Here is a 5000-nt window from a genome sequence, read left to right as displayed (position 1 = left end):
GGAGCGCCCTGTGTCTGCTGCTGCCGAAGCGGACGGAACCCAGAGGCACAAACCCTCCTAAACCCTCGGCTATTCTGCTAACCTCTAAACCCTCATTAGGGTTTGCGGGGGTTTTGATGAGTTTTAAAACAAGTCTGCGCAAAGCCTCGACTCTGCGCCGCTGCCGCGAGGCCGGGGGGGCCCCCCGGGGGCCCCCCAGGGGGGTACAGCCCACCATTTGCTGGGCCTCCGAGACCCTCCTTCTGAGGGCCCCATCAGTTTGCACATCCACCACTATGACTTCTCTGCAGCAGCAGGGGCCCCCCTGGGGGCCCCTGCTGCTGCAGGGGCCCCCGGAGGCCCCCAGCTCCTGCAGCACCAAGTCAATGGCCTGCTGCCACTCCGGGTCTTCCCACGCGTACACCAGCTGCTGCTGCTGCTGCTGCTGCTGCTGCTGCGCGCAGGACCCTGCCACAGAAGAAGCAGACGAAAACGACGACGGGGGCCCCAGGGGGGCCCCCAGGGGGGCCCCCAGCGGGGCCCCCAGCGGGGCCCCCAGGGGGGCCCCCAGCGGGGGGGCCCCCCGCCGCTCCCGCGGGGAAACTCCGCAGGGGCTCAAGAGGCCCTCAGTGCTTCCCCCGTCTCTGTCTCCCAGGGCCCCCCTTGCTGCTCTGCACCCTGCTGCCGTTGCTGCTGCTGCTGCTGCTTCTGCTGCAGCAGCAGCAGCAGCAGCAGCAGCATGGGATCCCTCCCCTGCTGCTTCTGGCTCCAGAGACCCGCAAAACATGCTGCTGTGGGGGCCCCCCCCAAGCCCTGGGGGGGCCCTTTTCATGCGGCTAAGGGGGGCTGGGGCTGCGAATTGGGGGGCCCCCCAGGGGGGCCCCTCGGTCTCTTTTCCCTGCTGCTGCTGCTGCTGCTGCAGCTGCTGCTGCAGCTGCTGCTGCTGCGGGGGAGGGAGCCTCGCGCATGCGCTCTGGGGCGACGAGAACAGCGAGGCCGGCGAGACCACAGCTGCGCCATCTGCTGCTGCTGCTGCTGCTGCTGCTGCTGCTGCTGCTGGTGGCTGCTCTGCTGCTGCTGAGGGCCTCGAAGAGGGTTCTGGGGCGGGCAAGAGGTCGAGGACGGAGGCGGGGGCCCCCCGGGGGCCCCCCGCCCGGAGCGGAGCGCTGGCAGCAGCAGCGGGGGCCGCAGCAGCAGCTGCTGCTGCTGCTGCTGCTGCTGCTGCTGCTGCGCTGCTGTGGCGGCGCTCCCAAAGAACCCGGAACTCAGCAGCAGCAACAGCGGGACAAGAGGGGCCCCCGTCGTACAACAAAACCCCCGGAAGACACAAAAGGTCTGTGGGCTCGAGGGCCCCCAGGGCCCTGTACTTGTAAGTTGTGCTGCAGCGGGGCAGCTCTTCCAGCAGCAAAGCCAGCAGCAGCCGCAGCAGCGGGGAAGTGCTGCTGCAGTCCGCCAGCTGCTGCAGCAAACTGATCTCGGCCATGCAAACTTCTCCCAACTGCCGCAAAAACAGCTGCCGCAAACTCAGCAGTACCCAGTGGGGGGGCCCCCGCAGCAGCTGCAGCAGCGGGGGGGCCCCCACGGCCCGCTGCGCCTCCTGCGGCACCAGCTGCCGCAGCAGCAGCACGCCCAGCTCCCCCACAGCCTGCAGCCGCAAACCCTAAACCCTAAACCCTAAACCCTAAACCCTACACGCCCGCTCGAGTCCCTCGGACAGCGCCAGCAGCCACAAAACCCAACTAAAAACGCCAAACATGAAACCCCAAACCCGAACCCCTAAACCCTAAACCCTAAACCCGAATCCCTAAACCCTAAACCCTACACTCTAAACCCTAAACCCTAAACGCGAAACCCTGAGACCATGAACCCTTTTCGAAGCTGCGTATGCTGGTGGGTGGGGGCCCCTGAGAGGGGCCTCCCAAGGGGCCCCCACCAAGGTGGAGGGGCCCCCAGCTGGGGGGCCCCCAGGGGCCCCCAGGGGCCCCCAGCTGGGGGGCCCCCAGGGGCCCCCAGGGGCCCCCAGGGGCCCCCAAAGACAAAGGGGACAAATAGTACCTTTTTAATTTGGCTTTGGGTCTCTGGATCGGTGGGGATGGGGGGCAAGGGGACAGAAGAGAGTGGGGGGGGCCCCCCCCTCATTCCGCGGTAGATCAGGAAGGGGCCCCCCCCCCCTGAAAAGGGTACAGCTATGGGGGGCCCCGAGCCCCTCACCGCCCGGGGGGCCCCCTGGGGGCCCCCCGCAGAGTCAGGGGACCCTGCACCCTTGGGGGCCCCCCGCCGGTCCCGGGGGCCCCCAATTCTTCCTGCTTCTGCAACAACTGACACGGGGCCCTGGGGTACTTGTAAGAGCCCGGGGGGCCCCTTGGGGGCCCCCAGAGCTGCTTTTGCTGCTGAGGCCTCTGCTGCTGCTGCCACCTGCAGCCGGGGGGACTTCCCCGCCCCCGGCGCTGCTGCTGCTGCTGCTGGCTCTGCTGCAGCAGCAGCAGCAGCAGCAGCAGCAGCAGCAGCGTCTGCGGGGCCCTCCAGGGGGGCCCCAAAGCAGCTAGGGCGTTTCTTAGAACAGGGGAGGGGCCCCCTGGGGGGGCCCCCCTTTCTCTTGCCCTGGGTTTGGAACTCCTCAGCCAGGGGGGCCCCCAAGGGTTTGACGGGGGGCCCCCGGGCCCTCCTTGACGGCCGCAGGGGCCCCCGCCTGCTGGGGGGCCCCTCCCCCTGCCCCAGGGTACAGTTCCCTGGGGGGCCCCCCTCTGCTGCAGAGGTGGAGGCCCCACTAGAGGGGGACCCCTCGTAGTCGGAGTCGTTGGGATCGTCTCCAGACGTGTCTTCGGTCTCTTCTTCACCTGCTGCTGCTGCTGCTGCTGCTGCTGCTGCTGCTGCTGCTGCTGCTGCTTCGTCGGCGCTGCTGCTGCTGCTCTTTCGGGGGGGGCCCCCGTCAGAAGCAGCTTTGCTGGGCGGCTCTTCTTCTCCGCGGCAGCTGCTCCTGCCGCTGCTGCGGCTGCTGCGGCTGCTGCGGCTGCTGCTGCTGCCGCTGCTGCTGCTGCTGCTGCTGCTGCTGCCTGTGTCGCTGTCGCAGCTGTCAGTGACATCCGACAGCAAAGAAGTTTCCCCACTCCCCAAACTTATCTCCTCCGCGGGGCTGCGGGGGGCCCCCCTGGGGAGTACCCTGGGGGGCCCCCCGCCGGCCTTGGGGGGCCCCTCAGCAGCTCTGGGGGCCCCCTCAGCAGCTCGGGGGGCCCCCTCAGCAGCTCGGGGGGCCCCCCCTGCTGCTTTGGGGGCCCCCAGCCGGCTGCGGAGGCTCTTGCGTCTGCGGGGAAACTCAGGCAGCGACGCGTCGCTGGCCCTGCCCTCTGCTGCTGCTGCTGCTGCTGCTGCTGCTGCTGCTGCTGCTGCTGCTGCTGCTCTTCTTGTAGTGGCAAGCGAGGGGGCCTCCAGGGGGGGGCCCCCCAAGCGGCTGCGGCCCAGCAGCTCGCTGCGGCGCCGCAAGGGGACACTTCCTGCTAGTGAGGAGACAGAGTTTGTCTCTTCGCTGCTGCTGATGTCTTTGCTGCTGCTGCTGCTGCTGCTGCTGCTGCTGCTGCTGCGGCCGCGGCTGCGGCTGCTGCTGCGCACGCTGCTGCTGCGCCCGCGCTTGCTTCGACCTTGCGGCTGGCGCCGCCGCTGCGCTGCAGCAGCAGCTGCTGCTGCGGCGGGTGCTGCTGCAGCAGTCTTCCGCGACGGCTGCTGCTGCTGCTGCTGCTGCTGCGCTGCTGCTGCTCTCCCCTCAGCAGGGCTGCTCGCCGCCTGTGCTGCTGCTGCTGCGGCCTGGGGGTCTGCTGCAGCAGCAGGTTCGTCCGAAAGCAGCAGCAGGACCTCGGCTTCCTCTGCTGCAGCAGCGAGAGCAGCAGCAGCAGCAGCAGGGCCCAGCTCGTCGTCGTCATCCGCTGCTGCTGCTGCTGCTGCTGCTGCTGCGTTGCCCCGCAAGTCCAGCACTTTTAGCTGCTGCTGATTCAGCAGCAAAGCCCCAGCCAGAGCCACCAGGTCTGCTGCAGCAATGCTGCAGTCCCTCAAAAAGAGACACTCCAGTTGGCAGGGGCCCTTTTCTCCGTCGCTCTGCAGCGCCCAAACCCTAAACCCTAAACCCTAAACCCTAAACCCTAAACCCTCAGTCGGACGCCCTGACGAAGCTTTCGCGCTCGCGTGTGCCAAACCCTAAACCCTAAACCCTAAACCCTAAATCCTAAGCCCTAGGCGCTACGCCGGAGTGCCTCAGTTCTACGCTGAATGCGCGTGCCCCCGCAGAGCCGCAGCGAGGGTTTAGGGTTTAGGGTTTAGGGTTTAGGGTTTAGGGTTTGGGGCTTGCCTGCAGCGCGTCGACGAGGGGCTGCAGCGGGAGGGGCCCCTCGTCCCCCTCAGGTGTCTGTACACCGCAGGGGTTGCTGCTGAGGTCCAAAGAACGCAAGCAGCAGCAGGGGGCCCCCAGGGCCCCCCCCAAGTGCTGCAGCACGGGGGCCCCCAGGGCATTCCCTGCGAGGTTTAGGCTGCGGAGAAAGGCCCCTGGGGGCCCCCCTGGGGGCCCCCCGTCTGCGGCGCGGGGCCTCCTCCCGCTGCTGCTGCTGCTGCTGCTGCTGCTGGGTCTGCTGCTGCTGCGCCTGCTGCTGCTGCCGTAGAGGGCCTCCAGCAGCAGCGCCACGCCGTCCTCGCTGAGGCTGCTGCAGCAGCAAGACAGGTCCAGGTGCAGCAGGGGCCCCCTGCTGCTTTGCTGCTGCAGCAGCCGCCGCAGCACTCGCAAAGAAACTTCACAAGACCCTAACCACAAAAAACCCAGCCCGGGGGCCCCCCCCTGCAGCGGGGGGGGCCCCAACCCTGCAGTACCCTGCAGCGAGAGTTCCCTCAGGGGGGCCCCCAGCAGTTTGAGTTTGCCTTCGAGGCCGCGGGGGCCCCAGGGGTTGCCTGCGAGCCGCAGCTGCTGCAGCAGGGGGGGCCCCCAGGGGCCCCCGGGGGGCCCCCCGGGGGCCCCGGGGGGCCCCCCCGCCGCGGGGCCCCCC

Source organism: Eimeria necatrix, genomic scaffold (genome assembly GCF_000499385.1).
Source record: "Eimeria necatrix Houghton genomic scaffold, Enh_scaff296, whole genome shotgun sequence".
Taxonomy (NCBI): domain Eukaryota; phylum Apicomplexa; class Conoidasida; order Eucoccidiorida; family Eimeriidae; genus Eimeria; species Eimeria necatrix.
This window is presented reverse-complemented; position numbering follows the sequence as displayed.